A 21,906-nucleotide genomic window follows, 5' to 3' on the forward strand; every position below is an offset into this window, starting at 1 on the left:
TATAACTTTATTTGACTTGAATCCTATATCCTTGCTTATAAGTTGGGCGACATAGAATGATTTCCATACTACCTTGGCTACGTGTTGGTCAAAGGTGTGATTACTGTCTACATATGTTCCCAGATCTCTAACTACAAGGTCACTTCTTAGGGGTGCCTTATCAATGAAGTAATTTGCATGGGTAGATGTTCTCCCAAAAATTATAATAACGCAATTCTTTGCATTGAGTTTTAATTCATGGCTTTAGCACCAATCATCTGTCTGTGTTAGACTCTCTTGCAGGATATTAGCATCAAATAAAGAATTTATTCAAGCTCCCAATTTGCAGTCATCTGTGAACTTGGTAAGCCAGAGGCTCTTGATATTAGCCTAGATGCTAAACAGGAGTAGGCCCAGCACAGATCCCTGTGGTACTCCACTGGTAACCTGCCTCTTGGTGGAAGTGGTATCAGTAATCCTGATTTCTTGGCTCCATGGAAATCCAGTGAGCTTTGTAGAGATTTATGCATAGTAGAGTGAGTTTGCTCACAATACCTGGGTGGGGTATGAAGAAATTAAACACTATTTGTGCTAGCATGTCTGGCTGAGTTTTTGTATATAATTTCAGGTTAACCAGTGCATTATATGCCAATGGTATTGTAAATAGGTTCTTACATGTTTTTTTTTTTATTATCTGTTTCTACAGAATGTTTTAAAGACTTGAACAGTGTCCTTTTACATTTCTCTCTGTGCATGTTTGTGAAGAAAGATTCTAAAGGTAAATTGTCTCAGATTCAGCTGATCTGCAGATGATGTCATTAGAATGTTGACATTTGCTATGTGTTACTGTCAGGAGCTGAGAGACAGGAAGGAACTTTTAGAAAACAGCTATTGGTTGATTTTCAAAATATGAAATGAAAATTAGAACTGGAATAGCTGTGACAGGCTAGTCTATAAATGAGCCTGTTGAAGACAGTTGTCAATTGTCAGTAGCCAGTTACAGCAGTGACAATTACAGATGTACTGTTCAGAGGATACCCAAAGTGACTCACTAAGAACTATAAGCCTGCATTTGCTCTGTTGGAGTAATTTTGTTTAGATCAGGGACAGTGTTCTTTAATCAGATACTAAAATTATAACTAGTCAGATCAGTTACAATTTTTCTAAATGTTGGATTTCTACCCTTCAGTATTGATTTCATTTTCCTGGTGTTTGAGCTATGCTTGTTTATTGGAAATTACTGTTTTATATTTTTAATCATTTTGCTCAATATTAAATATTTTTATTAACTTACATTGTGGCTGGTCAAGTCAGTGGTTTCTTTAGTGATTTGAGAGTTCTTATACTTGCTTTGATAATTCCCAGGGCCACTCCAAAAGCCTGGCTGCTTAGGTCATTTGCTGCTATTTGTTTTACTATTTAATTTTCATAACATGAAGACACTCTGACTGGTGGCAGCATTACTCTATTATTTTGGGGAAGGGACACAACTGGAAATCTGTGTCAGGCTTTCCCAGAAGTGTTTGGATGTGTGCAATTTAATTTATTTAAGTGTGAGTGTATCAGAGATCTTAAACTGGGACACATTGGTCTGAAGTGTGTAATAAGGAGTTACATTAGGCGAACAAAAGTATACAGTCCAGTCCCAGGCTATAGAGCATGTTCCTGTTGTGCTCTCAGGGGAAAATTGTGAAATATTACTCCTGTTTAAGTGACAGTCTCACTTTGGAGTCAGTAGTGAGGATTGAAGCTCCTTAGTAACTGACACAGAATTGTATGGGACATCACATTATTTAGTGGTAGTTCAGTGGGATATTATCTGTATGTCACATGAGGTATTTAGTCAAATGCCTTAGCTAGGTCTAGGTAGATGGTATGCTAATGTCTTTGCCGATCATTTTCATTGTGAATGGGAATAACCACTGCTATCCTCTATTCACTTGGACGCAACATATTTTGAGGCTCTAATTGAAAAGTGACTAAAGTACTCCTGATTGGTCATGTTTCAGTCTATTTAGGAAGAGAACTGGGATATTATCAGGCCCCACTGATGGTGTGATTTTAGCTGCCTAATATTACACTAACAAATGCTATTCAGCATGGCTGTTATGCTAACAAAGCTGCTTAGCATAACTTTTTCTAAATCCCTGCCATCATCTAGATACATTGGCTAAAACAGTGCATGTCACTGTGGCCATAAGGCATACAACCATCATGCTCATGCATACACCATGTGTACATTTGCAGTGCTATGGAACAAAGTATATGCATCCTTAGCACCACAGTTTCACATTAGGGAGATACGGTAGTGGCAAAGTGCACTTTATTCTGAAGTATACACAATCCATGAACATGCAGCACAACATTGAGCTACCATTTTGTCCCTAGATTGAATCAGAATGAGTGGCCATGGCTGACTCAGCTGCTGTGAAATGCATAACTCCAGTATGGTGTTTCCAGTGCAATAAGTTTTTTTTGTTCTTCTTGCACAGGAATTTCCAGAAGTACTTCTTAAAGGATTATGATGCATCTTCACAAAAGTGGGTACCTGGCACAAGCTGACCAGAATTGTGAGTGATGCCACTGTAGAAATTTGAAGCAATGCCAACTTGTTCTGCTTTAATGAAGGGAGGTAGAGCTGAGGAAGAGAAAGTCAGAGATGTAATGTAAGCATTTTCCAGTGCTTTTGCATTCTTATTATTTTAACTGTTTCACATATATACTTAGAATTCCATACTTTGCTTTGCTGATGCAGAGATGCATGACATTAACATGTCTGGATTTTGCAAAAGGGAAGACTGAACCTCCCAGTAGTGGGATGCATATAATATCTGTGCCAGTGTACTATATGACTGCAATTATATGTGTAATCATTTTTTTTCCAGTTATGTCATCCTTCTGCTGGTCTAGTTGTGGAGGGGCCAATGAGGCCATGCATTCCTCAGTCCATACCAGCTAAAGCCTCTGGTGCTGGGTCACCTGTCTGTTTGGGGACACTGATTCCATTGCTGCAAGGTAACCTGACAGGTGTGCCTTTGCTCCCTGTGGCTGCTTCTCAGTAGAGGGTGAAGTGCAGATGGATCCGACCTGGTCTCACAGTATCATTTGTAAAAGCTTGTAGTGGATGATATGCAGCAGCAAATAGATGCCTGCCACAACAACATGTTGCATCTTCTGGCATGGCTTGTAGAGCTATAGAATTGTCAGACCTCACCCATCAGTCCTCCAAAGGAGCAACAAGATAATAGCATCAGCTATCAAGGTGAGTGATGCCTGGGTAAACTACTTCCTGGGCCATGACTCCACCCTATCCCCAGCCTGATGTTTACCCTTTTTTATGAATCATTCTTTATTCCTTTTTCATTGTCTAATGCTTACCAGCCCAGCACCATTTATCTACCTCCATATGACTGTTGTCATTCACTGCCCTCACCACCATTTGTGTGTCTATATTTGATGTATGTCTGTCTGCCTGTCTGTCTGCCACTGCTACCTGCCCTTCTCTTTCTCTCTATCCAAAACCTTCCCGCCCTATCTTTTCCACCTACATTTCTCAAAAAATTACCCTTCCTTCCACAGCTTCCATAACTTATGGTTACCATTATGTGTTTTGCTCTATTTGTTTTTCTCCCCTTTCTTACTTTCCTACCTATCTCATTTCTTTCCAGTTAAATGAAGAACAGAGTTACTGCCGTGCTGTGCAGAAAGGCAGTGATCCATGTGATGGCCACTATGCTGGCTTTGAAGCATCAGTACTACTGACTTGGACATACTAGCCTGCCTTCCTTGTGATGTACATCGTGATGATCACGTGTCCTACTATGGTGTGGCTCCATCCATCAGGCAGCTTAGCACTGTTACCCCTTTAGCATTACAATTTCCCTTTATTTATGTTGTCCTTCAGTCTGACTGAAGATGTTATTCAATATGAAATACATGTCAGATTATTATCAATGTAGCTCTTCATGCAGTGAGACCTTTAAAAGGCAACACTGCCTAGACATGTAGGAGTTGTGTATGAATCCCAGCCATGATATGTAGTCTTCTTTTAACTATAGCTATGGCAGGCCATGTGATACCCAAATCCTTGACCAATATACATCAGAAAGCTGTCTTAAATGAGGTCTTAGAAAGATTTACTGTCTTTCCAGTTATTCTGCTATGACATCCAGTTCTCAGAGAGAGTTGGAGTGGCAGAAAGGTGCAATGCCTGTTCTGCGCAGAGAATATGCAAGTTAAATTAAGAGAACTCTAGGTAGTAAATGCAAAGCACAACATTTAAAAAATGCTTCTTTCAAAGTTTCATCTGCCAGCAAATGTTCAGGTTACAGTCATGCAGAGTAAATGTAAATCAAGTAAAGTGCACTGCTCAACAGTCAAACAACAAATGTTCAAACCATGATTATACCAAACTATAGCATAAGTTATAAAGACAAGGAGCAGTACTCTCTTTTCATCAATTTTATCTCATTTATTTTCTTCTGAAATCAGCTAGTATTTAAAAAAGTAATGTTTGCAACATATTTACTAAAAGTTAATTTCACCTATCAAAAGAAGTGCAGACTTTTCCTGTGGTATCTGAAGTAAAAATGCAGCATTTAGAGCTAACCAATAATTTGCTATGGGTTGCTTTGAGTCATTTATTAGCCAGAAAAGAATACTCAAAATAACCCCAGACAGAAAAAGATTTGTATGCTGTCACATATTCTCACAGGCAGACATGTATACTGCTGTAGTCTACATTTTGAATTTGTTTCAGTATGCAGTGTGGGCTGTAAATATTTAAAATGTTAGGACCCATATGGATGTGTACCAAAATATGGAGACTGAATAGCCAAAAAATGTTTTTTTATACACCAAGTCTGAGATGGCCATTTCTCAGAATATTTACATTTCTCTGAGATTTCAGAGTTGATATATAAGTTAATTGGTGGGGAACTTGGGTAATTCTCCTCATCACCATCACAAAAAGCAATTTTAAAGGAGAAAAGCCACGTTTGGCATTTGCCCCTCACCTGAATGTCTTGTTTTTTTTTTTTTTTTCAGTGTGCCATCACTTGGCATTACAAGTGCCGACATTTCAGTAGGGAGACAGAAAAATACTATATGCTGTTAATTACAGGTAAAAGTACAACCCTATGAACATTGGAAAAATGATTGCAAGAATGACTTGCTCTGTAATTAAGCACATGAACAAAGAGAACAGGAAAAACAGACAGCTGACGATTTATTTTCACCAGCTGAGTATAGACGATTAGACACTGTATCTGTATACCGCTTCAGGGGACAGGACAGTGATATTAGAAGAGTATACTGATATAGGACAATTCTCTTGGCTGATATGACATGGAATCCAACTCCACATGCCGATAAAAACTACAACTTTCAAAGTATCTTTAGTTCGAAGTATTAGGCTTAAAGTACAATGCTCAAGGCAAAATGAACAAAGTGTATGTTACAAAGATGTAGCTGAAATTAGGTATTTTTCATCAATCTCAGTATAAGGTATTTTGCCTGCAAAAGAACAATTTGTCATATAGTGCCATAAACAGCAAATACTAGCTGGATAGGGAAGTGGAAATGCTAGTGACTTCAGTGCAAAAAGTTAAAAGCAGGATCCTGTCTCCTGCAGAATATGCTTTTGCACCTCTCTAATATACAATGTCTGTTGGCATTGTGCTCTCAGCTGTCCAAGTCCATACATCTTAGTTGACATTATGTTCTAATCACTGTCAGCTCCAGGCTCCATTTCTTGCCAAGGCACAACATGGGCACATTTATTTGGATGGTGGGGAACTCATCGAAAAAAAATAGGATAGAGCGATTCACAGCTATTTGAAGGCAGGGAATCATTGTTTGTCATCTCCTGGTTTAACAACACTTGGACAGTGGTGTAGAAGCACCACTGTGTCCCTTTTGTCGATAGTGGAATTGGCTGTGCCGCAGTGTACTGGAACTGGCTGTGCTGCAGATTCTGGTGATAATGGAGGTCACTGGACTGAAATAGTGTCTTTGCATGCCAGCTAAAGTGTTATGGTAGAAGTATAGTTGTACAAATGTGCTGTCATAACATTTTGAATCATGATCTCTGATGAAAAAATAAAGTTAACAACTTAATCATTTAAATACACTATTGCACTGTTTCCAGTCCACTGTTCTCCATTTATCGCCATATTCCTGAACTGAGAACAAAGACAGTTAGAAAACATCAGCTTATGTCTTCATCTGAGGAAAATAAAAAAGCTGTATGTCATATTGGACTTTGCATTACCGTATTTACAAACTGTTAGAAAACAAGTATTGGACTGCAGCTTGAACTGAAACTTTAGTCTAACTGCAGTTGTTCTCTGGCTGAAAAGATATTCTACAGAGCAAGAAGGCAGAAAGTATAGATGCTATTCTTATAACGTTTTTGAGCTTTCTCAGGCTAAATGTAGAGTAAAAGCAAAACTGAGTATCTGTGTGTAACTGAAAATGTGAAGGACTGCCACTGTTAGTATAGAAAATCTATCAATGTCAGCGTGCTTGTTAATCGTACTCACTTGTCTAGAACTTGTGTTTGACATCTTTTTATAATGTTCTTGGTAGCCAAACAGCACAAAGCAAAACATAGCACAATTAGGAAATGCTGATGGATATTTACCCAATTAAGTTAACGATTAGGATTTCACAGTGTGTGATGTCCACATATGTCATGGTTACATTGTGTGGAGTATCAATGTTTATATTCTGAAATGGTAGAAGTAAGTAACGATAGAAGTAAGTAAATATAGTGATCGCCTAAGCTTGTTTTAATAGAGTTTTAATAGAGGGAAGAGCTGACCGATACAAGTCACTGTAGAGGGTAAGCACAAAAAATACAATAACATTATTGGACCGGGAGAAAGCTAACTCTCTCTTTAACTGCAGTGTTTCTGTGGTTTATATTGTAATTGTTTTTGTCTTACTCCTCGGTATGTATTGCTCACTTAATAGCCGATTTGAAAGGAGTACTGCACTTAAGTGAGCAATATATACCAAGGAGTAAGACAAAAAGATTTCACTATAAAGCACAGAAACACTGCAGTTAAAAAGAGAGTTAGCTTTCTCGTGGTCCAATAATGTTATTGTATTTTTTGTGCTTACCCTCTACAGTGACTTGTATCGGTCAGCTCTTCCCTTACAGAGCTTTTCTAATGATAATGGAGAACACTGGACTGTGCATAACTTGTGTTTGTATTCATAGATGTGAGTTACTCTCAGTCCAGCGTTCTTCATTATTGCCCAGAATCTGTGCTTTGCTTCTGGTTTGTGGGACTCAGAGAAGAGGGAAAAGATGATTTTTTTTATTTGTTTTCTAACTGTTCCCTTTTCTCCAAGCTTCCATGACCCTGAAGTTGATATCTTTACAGATTGGTGGTGTGAGGAATTGCCTCTGCATCAAGGGGGAAGAGATGTGCTTTTCCCCTCTCCCTTGACCAGCAGCCATAGTTGTTCTGTTTGGGCCACTTTTTATTATCTTTCTTAGTCAATGGGAAGACCACAATGATGGTGCTGTTTTTGCCAGAAGCAGATGGCTGGCCCACACTATACTCTGCATCTTCTATCATGGATGCTAATAATCAATGTGAACATAGTTTTGACTCCATCAAGTTGTGATAAAAGTTCTTGTATTATTCCTGTTTGCAGCAAAGCATTCATACTCAGCAACAGTCACCCATGCATCATTGACTCAAAGAAAATTTCCACTCAGTAGGCTACCATCTTGAAACATTTTGGTCTTGTCTCCAATAGGCAAGTAAAATTTTACCTATGTGTCAAAATAGTCACAGTCCATACCATTCAGACCTTTTAACAACTCTGACAACTCTACTTACTTTTCAACCACCATAATCTTCTTTTTTCTTTGTCTGCTTAAGGCATCTAACATTCTCACAAATGTTCACGTTCCTCTGAGCCTTACTTAAGACACATTAGTGCTACAACAGGATACTCAAGTTTACTACTACAGCACACTCCCAAGTCCACAGTCCTCCTCCCATAAAGCACTCATCTGGCTAGAATACAAGTAGTATCTTAATATTACACAATTTAAATTTTATCATCCTGCTGTACTTGTCCTGTTATCTGTCATATATGCACACAATCACTAAAGTATGTTTCAGAGGAGGAGAATCGTTTGAGCAAGTGGCAATAATAGGATTTTAGCAGACAAAACAGTCTGTCTAATAAAACACCATCAATTACTACCTGTTCACTCTTCCAGCACTACCCTTTATATTTTAGAAAGTTTCAACGTAGGTAATACAAGAGTTAAAAATTTCAGAAAAAGATCATGCCAGTAGCTTCTACAATGTGGAAGAAACAACTCTGAATACTTTAAGGCTAATCACAATGCACTATGCATTGGAGCTGCAGCTGAGGCAATTGGTTCACTTGGTAATCCCCTACTTACTTCTCTCCCAGGGTCTAGAGTTGAGGATAAAAAAAAAGTCACTTCAAGCTGTAGGCAAAAACCTACTATGTTTCTCTCACTGTCTTAACATGCAATTGCCCTTTGAACTTATGTAAGCAGCCTTGAGCTGCTTAAACAATTATTAGTGTCTCACTGCCCATGTTAAACAACAGCAATCAATCGATCACATAATTAATTCCAGGAACCAATCAACAGCTGTCCCCTCTGCCCCATTCTAGTTAAGTCTTTTCTATGCATTATTGCAAAACTGTATATCCTAGCCAAAGTCTCTGTAGTCTGTACAAATACACACAGAGTCTGTCTTTGAAAATAGGCCATAGACCTAGTAGGACCAAAAAAGTTAGCAAAAGTCAATCAATCAATTAAACTTACGTAAACCAGTTACTTCTAGGTGTAGTTTTTAAATTGTCCTGATAAAAGGACTTACTGGCTTATACTGTGTTTCCTTGCTGTATGCTTCTACTGGACTGACTATTTCTAACTAGATCTGACCTTGTTGCAGTATGCATATTGCACTATTTTGCTTTAAAACATTTATAACTGCTATCTAACAGTCACTAAATTCATACTGGTCCCTCACCCAGTTTGTGCAGTTGCTAAAGTCTGCTACTGACAGTACAACTTTGATCTAAGTTGTACAGTTACATCTAATGGTGTTCTTTATTTATAGGCACTCCTTACTGCTCCGAGCACAGTTGCACTAACATGCTACTGCTGTTGTTTGCTTGTGATAATGTTCTGTTGCCTGCAGGTCAGTTGCTCCAGTTATTGTCATAATGGCTCCTTTTTGTTCCTAGGCCAGTTCATAGCCATCTTCATCCAATATCGGCATCTACATTTCTCTCTGTACTTATGCTAGTTATAGACAGTAACCATAGTTGGCTGCAACCAAGTATGTGACAACTCTGTCTTATAAATCCCAGAAACAACAACTGTATGGTACCCAAGGTGACTAACTCTGAAGCGTACATTTTGTAGGATCAGTCAATCTCTCTTTGTTCTATTGGTGGCAACCAAGCCTTAAAACGTGGGATATCTGATAACCAAGCCAACTTCCACTTTTAATACTGGTGGCATCTGAGAGTGCTATTCTACAGTATACTGTATGCAGTTTTTGCTACCTGCACAGCCCTCGTGCGATTGTTATTTTAGTGAGTTTACCTATTGCTCTCTAACTATTATAATTTGTGTATTGTAACAAGATATAGTCACATACGACTCTCAGTTGTTGCTATTTGTAATATATACTATCTTTTCAGTCTTCATAATGATATGATATTCACGCACTGCACTCTTAATACTGTAATTATGTGCTGTACTGAGCTAAAATTGTGTAGTCCTTCCAGACTAACCTGCATTATGCAATTTCTGCCTACTAAATTCAGGTAGTTGCTACATCAGTGTTAGTATAACTTTGTTCAGCTAGTGTATCTCCATCCACAGCAGGGTTTATCTACACAGCATATCTCTCTGCCTTCTGATTAAATTGGTTTAATGTGGCATTCCTGCTCTTGATAATTTGACCCACCTGACAAATACGCAAGTCTATCCTATCTTCATCCTTTATGTTGCCAACCTCACTGGACATAGTATACTAAGGAAATGCAAGAAGTGGTTAATGTTCACTGATAACCAACTACTACTGTAACAACGTGGCATGAATTGTTGGGGTCTATATTAGAAGACCAAATGTTTAGGTGATCGAACACCTAAACATCGATCTGCTAATATCAAAAGCAAAAAATGGCGAACGGCCAAATTAACACAGGGAAAGATTTCCCTTGGCTGTTCGCCAGAGTTTTCTATTTCCCTACTGTTGAGTGATCTCAGAGTTGGTATATTTAGTTGGGGGGGTGTGGGGGGCAGAGCTCCCCATGTCGGGGGGGGGGTGTGGGGGTAGATGTAAAGTAATGTTTTTTGTGTTGTGGCCGAGGGACGTGCTTCCCTGGGACATTTGACATTGTGCAGTTCGATATTAGAAGATCGATGTTTAGGTGTTCGATCACCTAAATAGTCAATCTTCTAATATAGACCCAAATTGTTGCAGGGTGTGGTTATCCACCTAACCTGGAGACCACCCTCAGACTTACACAGATGGTTGTTATGCAACAAATAAACACAGCCATACCTCCACAAGATGACAGTAAACCAGATTCTAAGGTTTTTCAAAAGTCACATGCAAAGCTACCAAGAATCAAACCTTAAGACCGTCAGCATCAACCCAGTATCACAACTCCACCATACCCACTTAACCCATGATGTTGCAGAATGTAAACCTTCCACTGCCACTAAATCTGTACATCCACATAGAAAGGCCCTATTAGTTGGTAACTACAACATCAAGCACACTGACTCGACACTCAATAGACTGGACAAAGAAAGGCCGATAGCTGCCTTTTCAGTGCCAGGATCCATTATGTCATTAGGGCTATATAGTCACACAACAGTACAAATATGTCTATGATCTCGAGGCAGCTCATGTATGTGTGAATGACCTGAAGAGCTTAACCTTGACGGAAATGTAAAATGACATGTTGGAGCTCGCTATGCATGTGTCACATGCAGTTAATCATCTGACCCTGAGTGAAATCATAGCCTCACCCAGAATGATGGCCAGATACAAAGAAAAGGAAACTGGCTTTAACAATTGGCTAATTAGCTTATGTCATTCCAGGGAATCCTGTATGTGTCAGCCTATGACAAGATGATTAACAGTCCAACTTGCTATGCCAAGGATGACTGGCCAAACCATTCATCATCCTGGAGTGCCTTGTTTAAAAGCATTCCTGGCTTTTATAGATTCCAACAGAACAAAAAGGCTTGCAGCAAATTCCAGTTCAGACCACATTAAGTTGCATTGCTCAGTGCTACAAGTTTTAACAGTAAACTGACAGCTCTCAAGGCTATCCTGCAACTTGAACATATCCATATCAGGGTCATAACAGAGACATGGTACAGGGTAAAGACACCATTCCCTCTTTACTGAGTTTGAGCACTTATCATGCATTCAGATGAGCTGAAAACTTTGGGGAGTATCAATATTTATCAAAAATGTAGTCTTCTTGAGACAGATTCCTGCAGGTCCATACACTAAACATTACTTTAAACAAGATAAATTATCAGTTTATAGTCAGCTATAGGTCATTGTCTATGTCCCCAGAAGACTTCCTTGTAAAGTCAGCCAGCTTATTAATGCTAAAACTCTTCTGGACTTCTCACTAAAATTGCACCTTTCTGGTCAAACCAAATCACAAGTCAATAATATTCTCCTTTAGGGTATCTAAATATCCACAATGAAGATCTCTGAATTGGAGGTCTTAACAAAACAAATGTATTATAACTATATGATGATCCCTCAAAATTCAAATGTGAGCTTTCCATTACCCATCCAAGGAGCTTCAACTTAATTTATATCAATGCCTTTTATCCCTTCTAACGTTAGAAACCGAGTGGCCATACTCAGAATTAGATATACTATTGTAATGCAAAAATAAACCACCTTGATAGAACATTAGCATTAATAATCTTTTTAATAAAAGAAAAATAGTTAAGGGTTATAATAAATAAAATCTACCTACATTAAAGACTAAATATCAGCAAAAATCAGAAATTTAACATACGGAAAATTATTTATCAATTGTTTGCTAACTGGGTGGGTGGTCTAGTACAATATTTTTTTTGCCATTACCTAGGCCATGTGGCAATTATGACAAAGTACAAGAAGTTCAGACAGATACAGTATCATACATATTACATAAAATCAATGTAGAATTATAGAGGAGTACAATTAAGTGCCGTAGTCTAAAATTCACAACAAATATAAAAACAGTAGTGTATTTACAAAGAACAATCATTCTACAAAGGTATGACAGATATGGAGGTTGTGCCATAATCTAATGTAGCCTAATGTAACTTTAACAATTTCCTAAAGTATGGAAGGTTATCTAATGCTGTCATTTAGTTAAGGAGACTGTTCCACGAGCCAGAGGAAATCTTGTTGAACAATTTTTCACAAATGGCCAATGAGAAGTGGGTAGAGTATGCTCAGTTTACAGCTACTCTTACTTCTGACAGTATATATAGACTCATGTACTTTTATATGGTTTCAGCTGGTGGGCAGTATCTCTTCTTAAGCAGATTAAAGGTGAGAGTGCTGAGCAGGTTGACCTTACAGTGTTAGGTATCCATTTTGCCTTTTGAGTAGATATGCAACTGTGTTTGTAAGGTCTGGAAAGGTGGATAAGTCTGAGAGATGTATTTTCAGTTACATGTAATATTGCTGTGTTTTGCTGTGAAAGGAAGGCAATGGTAGCTAAAGCGTATTCTTGTTTTAGGATTAAAATGCTGATGGTTATGTAGACAGTAACAGCAAAGAGTTTTGTGTGAACTCATAGTAACAATTGTAAGCTCATGCTGCTAGTGTCACAGTAATTGCTGGCATTGCTCCTGGCAGTTAAAATGGAGATGAGGTTGCAATCCTTTTCACCATTGTAAGAGCATTACCAATTTTCTTAGAATCACATCTTTTAAAGTAAAATTTAGATTAAAGTGGAATATGAAATAAAATCAGAATCCAGATTCAAAGATAATCATAAATCTTTCTTTAACTGTATCAAATTAGTAAGAAATAACACTCAGCAATTCTCTGAATTAATTCATAATGGTTTGTCCCAGTCAGAATCCTGAAATATTGCTGATTGCTAATCTAGTGTCAACTTTGCATCAGAAAGTGTGATGTTTCATAAATCTCCAAGTCACTTCCTCTTCCAATATTATTCTGGAACATGTCCTAACTGCAGGCTATAAAAATACCACCTTTATGGGCCCCAGCAATATACCTGGTTGCTTCATTAACAGGAACAAATATATCCTTTTTGAATCATTATCATCCTCATCAGTACCCTGTTTCCCATATTCTATGTGGGTCGGGGTGTTGTATCAACTGTCACCGTTGCGCTCAATTCAGTACCACTCTCCTACCTTCTTCAATAGTCATGCTTGACTGTCAGAGGTCTTCACTCACACAATCCATCCATTTCTTTGCCTAACATCCTCATCTCCTCTTGCCTTCTTCCTCTCTCTCCCAGGTCTTCTTCACCAAATCATCTTCTGCTTTCATGCACATGCCTAAACAACTGTAATTTATTCTCTTTAACCTTCTTTGCAATTGGAGGTAATTTGTCTTCTTCTCTAATGATGTCATTCCTTTATCTGTCCCAGAGTGTGAATCCTACCACCCATCTCAGGCACTTCATCTCTATCACCTCTGGCCTCCTCAACTTTTCTGCCATCACTGACCAGGTCTCTGTACAGGTGACATCACTGTTTTATACACCTCATAAAACTGATCAACAGAGACATATCCACAAGGTATGCTCCTGAGGTATGGAAAAAATTATCATTATGCCCCTCCAATAATGGGTTCCTCATCTCAGATCGTGGGAATTCTAGACCCATTAGAATAACAGGCCTAATTTGCAAAGTCATGAGGCACCCTATATCTGATTTTATAAGCTCCAGTATAAGAAACAATATAGTTTTGTCAAAGGGAGATCATGTCTACTTACTTTAGTAAACTTCTTTGAAAAGTCACTGAAACTTTATAGTGGCCATGTAGTGCATACAAAATACCTGAATCTGGCCAAGGCCTTTGATACTATTTTCCATGCTGGAATTGTAAATAAGCATAAAGACCCAAATGCAGATCCTTATGTTATAAGATAGATAGCAAATTTTCTGACAGATAAGAACCCACAACATTAAAGTAGCAGATGCCACCTTAAAATGGAAAAAGGTAACTAGAGGCATTTATTACTTATTACTGGAAACCTTTCTGTTTGTTATCTTCTTCTAGGATCTGCAAACTACAACTCTAGATACATAGCTCAGTTTGCTGATAACTGCAACTGTGTGTTTTCATTCACCCAGCATCTAATAAGGTGTTGCTAGATTAAGGGTTAAACAAGAGAAATGAATGGTGTTTAAAGATTATCTTAAATTAAATGAAAGTAAGTGTAGCATTTTCACCTTTAGTAAATAAATTGCAGCTTAAAGTATAGACAGAGCCCCACTCCGTAGTGGTATGGTCATCAAAGATTTCAGCACCTTCACAGACAACTCCCTGCCCTTTGACTACCACATAGCCACAAAGTCAGGAAATCCTTCTCTCTAGACCAGTTAACAACGAAAAGCCTCTTATCCACATCAGAAGAAGTTATCATTCAGCTATACTCTGCCCTAATCAGATCAATTATAGAATGTAATGCCTCTTTTAGTATGTGGTTTTCTAAACACTTCACTAACTAAAAAGACCACAGTGGATTCTCACTAAAACGATCACCAGATTAAAAACCATCAGCTACCATAACAAACCTGATGCTCTAGCCATAAACTCTTGTCTCTTATAGACTCCTGCATGGTGATCTAGATTTAACATTCTGTGGTGTTAAGAACCAACCTTCCCCGATATCCTACACATTCACGAAAATGATGTCTCCATAGCACTCACACTAAAGACTTCACTCTCAATCAGCAAATAAGTCATACTAGAGTAAAGATTTACTACTCAGTACTTACCCCTTTTTAGGAATATCCTATTGCATATAAAACAATAAACCTTGGTGATAGGATGTTACCCATAAATTCATTCCATACCTTCTTGAAGACATAAAGTGCCCAATGTGGGTGGGTATTAGCTAGGTAATTATGGCCCATGGACTGACTTGACCTGGTAAATAATGTGAATCTATGACTGTGTTCTCAGCACACACAATTCTACAACTGTACACCATGCCAGATGCCCTTCTTCATAATCCAATTAACTGCTGGAGGCAGTAGTCACATTACTTATTGGACCCTTAGAGTCTAAAGGAAATAATCAGTATTATCAAAATATCCTTTCTGAAAAATCAAACCAGTTCTTCTTTGTTCCATTGCTTCCATATTCATTTATGCATCTACCATGTACAGACATTTCTTGCTAGTCTGCAATTCAAGGTGTACTCCAACTCCATCTCGGCCATAATCGCAGCCTTCAAGACAACATTTACCATTACTAAGTCTCCTGTGCCTCTTATTTAGGATCTGCTTTAATTGCCCTACTTGCTTTTACCTCAGAACAAGTTATCGTGCCTCTCTTTAGATATTTAATTAATACTCTACTTATTAATCCCCCCAAATGAATTTAAGCAATCAGACTGCATTAATCAATTCACCAGTCACTAATTAATAGATGTTAGTCTTAGAATTTTGTGAGGTTAGTTTTACATTTTTAATAAGACGGGTTAGGGCTTATAATTAGCTTGTGTACAGCTGTACTAAGACCCTCCTTTAGCAGCCTGTGTTTTTTTCTACCAAACTTCAACTTTCCAGATTGTGTGAGATATGAAACAGTTGTCTAATCCTCAGAAATATGCTATATTTCCTTCATGTATGGTCCATTGTTCAATGAGACTCCATTTATCTAGGGCTTCCTACTGTGATATCACTCAGGCTGCCATATTTGTTGAACAATTATCTGTTTGAAGGAGTTCTGCACCATTTCATAAAGTGATAAATGATAACCAGACTGTTAGTCTTCCCTCATTTTTTGAGGAAGGGACAGTAAAATAAATCTGCATTTTGTCTCAGGGCCTCTGTGACCATGATGCATTAACTGGACTACCAGCATCATAATAAATACACATAATACCCCACTGAGACCTCCTTGCTATGTCTATTCCACCCATTTTATTACAATTACTTCCTTTTTTTGGTTAGACATCAGACTTTGCCATATTTTAGACAGCATGTGAAGCTCTAGGAAGACATGTCTTATAAATCATGGCATTATGACTTCTTTATCAGGACCTGCTATCCAGCTGCATTCATTTTGTCCTACTATCCATTATCCCATTCACTCTTCATCAATGGGAACATCTACTTTAATCTGCTGAAGACTGGTCATTTGAACTGGTTTAAGGCCACTTGTACAAGCCAACATAAAACTACTTTCTTGGCAGCCTGACCAACATATTAATTCCACAGTGAAACCCTGTCCCTTTCAATAGTATGCACTCTGATAATTATTATGGCTACTTCATTAAGAATATATATTTTCACTCCAAAATGCTGCACTGTATTTATGTTTTACTGCAGTTACCTGCTGTGGTTCTAACCACCTCCATTCCCTAGCTCACCTGCTATGGTTATAACCGTAGCTCTGAGTTAGTTATGGGCTACTATACAGGCATGTTGGCAAGCCATATAAATATTAATCAATTTGCCTTTGGGCCATAAACTATTCCATAAGTAGTGATAGATGATAGGGTGGGCCTTCTTAGTGCACTGTATGAACTAATGTTTCTAAAGGCCATCTGGCTCATGACAGCTATTTTCATGCTTTGGGAGTCATCCACAAAGAAATCTATAGCCATATAAAGGCAGCTATTTGATCAGTTGCTTCATTTTAGGGTTAATTCATGGGTATGTCGTATCCCTTATGCCAAGATACAAACAATGGGGTATGACATAGTGTCCATAACAATATGCAAAGTTATGTCCTTGGAAGCAGATATAGCTTGAATCACACCTCTCAACCTATGAACAAGAAATCTGGATGAAATCATAAATAATGGAGAGATAAAGGCCCAAAATCAGGGAGAGGTTTTAAGTACTGCTCTTATAAACTTAGAAAGTTGCTAGAATAACAGGTGTTATGATAGCATGCATTTTCCAAAGGAGATGAAGTCTAAAAATGAAATGCATTGTAATTATTTACTGAATTCAGTCCTCAGTGATTTGCCAGAAAATCACAAATTTTATGAGGAACAGACCAAAAATATGAGGCAGAAATCTGGACATTCTGTGAAAATCTGGACAGTTGAGAGGCATGCTTGCACTAGGCCTTTGCAGCTGCCCAAAACAGACTTTACTGCACCTCTGCTTAGTAGTTTTATTAGGGTATGACTAGAATGTATATGTATGTAATATGGTTCATCATGACCATGGGCTCACTTACCTGCATTATAGAAACTCACAAACTTGTAATCAGATACTGCATCACCAAGCTATGATTTGTAGAATATTTTTCCCATAGACACACTGCTTGCCACTGTGTTTTTCGATTTAGAGCACTTTCATGTCATAGTGAAAAATGGTGTGAAACTGGTATTCATGGGGCCTGTGAATGAGGTTTGACAACCACAGATCAGTACAAAGGCTGTCTGAAAGGATGCTTTAGGAGCATTGATTGATTTCACTAGTTCTGAAAAGTTAAGAATAAAGCTGGGACAGTAAGAATTGACTTCTCTTACCACCCTTGTATAGAATAGGAAAGCCATTGCTTTGTTTGCCTTTCTTCACTTATGAGACACTTATTTATTTAACATTTGTTAACCGGGAAAGTCCAACTTGGAGCAAAGCCGATTTTCAGTGGAGGCCCAGGGAAAAACATTCTAGGTGCATGTCTTTGTAACATGGGAGGAAACCAGAGCACCCAGAGGAAACCCACTTGAATGCAGGGAGGACATGCAGACTAAGCATAGAAGGAACTCCAACTGAGAATCGAACCAGAGAACCTCTTGTTGTGAGGGGACAATGCTACCAGTGCACCACTGCGCAGTCCTAATGCCCTAACACCCACTTCACTATGACCACAACAGGATACTGGATCCAGATTTTTTATTTTAGAATGGCATATTTGGGCTTTTTGGCTTTGTTTTCATTGTGCTAGTTGTAACTTACCCAACAACGGTGTCCAATACCACCATGTGTTATTTTGAGGATTTTGCATGTTTCAGAAAGTTGTACAGATTTAACGAGTGTAGTTTTTTTTCCTTCATTTAGCCACCTGCCATTTTATTTGCCTGCATTTAGAAGAACAAGAAATAATTGTTCAGGAATGACTGTTGAAGTTATTTCTTAGTGTATAGCTTAGTCCAACTGCTGAAGGTAAAGCAGTTTTATAATTCTATAATCAGAAATAAGATCTGGTATTTATTTGCCACATCAAATAACAGTGCAGTATGATCTTATCTTAGATCACTGAGCAGCACATCTGGATTTGTCACTAACAGGCAAAGGTAGAGAAAAACTTGTTTAAATGGGTTTGGTCTTTTGTCAGACTTTACCAACCATGCAGCTGTCTGACTGACCAATGAAGGGAGATGGCTACAAGAATATTTCACAGATTACCCCAACCAGAATAGTTGACTCACGATTTCCTGTTTCGCTTTCATTATTTCTGCCTTCACTGGGTAGTAGTGATACAAAGTATGGGATTTCGCATTATCTTAAATCAACCATTGTTGTTCAGACCAACCCCGGGATGAGACTGCTGACTTGTCCAAACAGTGAGACCTGGCCTGCATTCCAAAAGTATTTTACTTGTATCCGGTGCCATCCAGGCAAAGTTAAGCACCTTTAATTGCTAGGTCACAATTCCGTTATTTGGAGTTATCACTACTGTTTCCTGCTTCTATGTGTGCATGTCACTGAATGTTTTGTAACAAAATGCTCTTCCTCTCACTATTACCGCTGTGAGACTGTCTTGAAATTGTATTCAACAAGGGATTTCCAGCTAGTTGTTTAGGTGGTTTGTATAATCATAGCACTTGTGGGTCTCTTCTACAGTGTTTTTGCATTAAGAGGACTGGTTTTATTCATCTTGTGATTGGATGTATTTGCCTCATCTGTCTGAGTTAGGAAATACATAAACTTATTCTTAGTGTAGTCATTTTATTAGCCAGAGGGTTCATTAATTAATTTTCCGTTTTTCTGTGCTAAGATATACTTTGTACATTCGCATGTTTTTGCAGTGCCCTGTACAGCAGCAAACACCTGGAAAGCAAATTTTACATGTAGAATGGTCCATAAAACTGTAACCTGTAAAGCAGCAATATAGCACAAATCCCTTCTGTGCCAGCAAACTTACAGCAGCTAGTTGGGCATTGAGTGACAATGCTTACAAATTTCATAGATTTCAGTGTTGTGTAAATATTAAAGTTAGTAGAATTTCATGGCTTCATAGGTGTTTACTAGACTATGACTGCAGTGGTGGTGCTGCAGTAGCATTGTCGCCTCACAGTAAGACGTAGTCCTGTTCGATTCTCAGCTAGAGCGTCTTCTGTGTGGAGACATGCGTGAATGGGCATACCTTCGTTGAAGGTTGTGCGTCAGGGCCGGCAACTTGGCACGTAAAAATCTACTGCCAATCATTAGTGGACCGGAGTTCTGCTGTGGCGACCCCTAACCTAAAAGCCGAAAGACACAACAACATAGGTGTTTACTAGACTAACAAACACAAAGGCCTTTTTAAGCCTAGCCATGCATGTCAAATCTCTAACAAGTTCTGGTACCCTTGTTAAGTGTAAGCAGGGGATTGGGAGATGAAACAGTCTCCTACACTGGTAGCACTGATAAGCAAATGCAACCTACAGAAATCCTTCTCTTATCTTCTCTTCTCTTCTCTGCTAAATAATTAATTGGCTATCAGGAAGAACTTCTGTAGAAAAGGTATCTGGTGTTTCTTCTGAATGTTAGAATATCACTAGTGTCATCAGCCAAGGTTCAGTCCTGGATCTTCTCCTTTTCAGTGTCTTCTTTTCTGATAATTAGACCATTCTCAAGGCCTGTGGCTGAAAAAGTTTACTGGTAAATGCAAACTTGAGCAGTTACCAGTTCTCCTTTGGACACTCGGGTACTCCAACATTACCTTAACTATGACAAATCATGGTGCATGAACACATTCTCAAACTAAAGAATAAGAAATTAAGTGGGGCTCTATTTGTGAAACAGAAATAGCCCAGATGATTCACATCCTCGTAGCCAACATAGTTATTAGAGCCCTGGGCACCTATGTTGACAACCAATTATTATTATTTTTATTATTTAAGCATCATATGCCCAATGTCATTCACAAATGATATCTACTTAGACCAGCTAATCTCTAGACAATTTCCTGCATATCAAAACAAGTCATAGTCCCCATCTGCTCATGTTATTAGACCCACTGTTAAATATAATGACCACTTCAGCATGTACCTCTCTAAGCATCCTGCCTAACTCAACAGACCTCAAAGATCCTTGACCAAGAAAATTGAAGGGCTCAAGTCTCCCAGCTACCCATATAAACTAATTGCCTCTCCTTGTATTCAGTCTCATACAGACTTCCTCATAGTGACCTATGCTTAACCTTTGTGTCATGAAAGACTCTGACCTATTTGATGTGCTTCACCTTCACAAACCCAACAGCTCCTCAAATACCTATAGCAAGCACTAAAAGTTCCATCTGCAAATATACAGGAATCAGTGGTGTAGCAAGTTCCTAACACGATGCATTCCCTTAAGCCTGGTCCCAATGTTGCAAAGGGATGTTACCTTAATTGCAACACAGGTGGGCAAGGTTCAATTAACAACCCCAGGCAGGGGGGTGGATTGAAGGTGAGGGGAGTGACCCACTCACTTCTTGCAGAGGAGAAGGAATGTGCACACTCAGATGCACACAAAACAATGTGATTTCCCCAGTGGAGACTGGAGAAACAACTGCCAAGTGCTTCAGAGGTAGGGGCAAGGCTAGTTGAAGGAAACGCCACTTGCAAAAGAGAAGTGGCATCCTCCACAGCCAGTCCATTGCATGTATTTTCCCTCATACTTTGCTAGGCATATGTGGAGAATGTAAGGTTTAAACAAAAAAAGTTTAAATGATCCCTGATGGCTATCTAAATGATTACCCTTCCCAGGTGACACTCACCCAGTGATAATGAATGAATAGGCTGACGGGCTGGGAGACAGCTGATGATTTATGGGTAGTGGGATCAAAAACAGAAGAAACAAAACAACTCATTTTCCATCTTTAGAACAAGTTTGACTAAACATCAAACAAAGTAGCATCCTAACTTCTTTCAAAGCCAATCTCAGTGATTGGATGGGTTGTCATAAATTTGCCCCTGAGATAGCCTGTGCACCCTTCATTGAAACAATGGCAATTACAGGTTAAGCATAGCAAACTCAAGGATAAATTGACTTATTTGGCTACACTGCTATATTGTCTTCACAACTACTTGTCTAGTATCTGTCCATGAATCTATGAACCTGTGCCCATGCAATACCATGTGACTTACCTTGCCCGGATGCTAATTCAATGCATGTTAATACATGGTTTTCCTCAGAGAACACTGTTAAAAACCTTAGCATGGCTTTCCAAATTCACATCTTTCGAAGTAAATCTATTCCTGTAAAGGAAAGTAAACCCTTTAAAGAAGGAAAGATTCATTTTAGAGGTCAAAGTGTATCTCTTAAACTCACCAAAAAATGAAAACAGTTATCTCATGTTGCCACCTGGTATGAGGCAGGTAGTCTTATTTATTATTCATTTATTAATTTATTATTTATTAGCATTTGTTTACCGGGAAAGTCCGACTTGGAACGAAGACAATTTTCAGCAGAGGCCCAGGGAGAAATGCTCCAGACGCATGTCTTTGTAAGTCTAGTCA

This window comes from Protopterus annectens, chromosome 2.part1 (assembly GCF_019279795.1).
Source record: "Protopterus annectens isolate FY-2018-M chromosome 2.part1, PAN1.0, whole genome shotgun sequence".
NCBI lineage: Eukaryota > Metazoa > Chordata > Ceratodontiformes > Protopteridae > Protopterus > Protopterus annectens.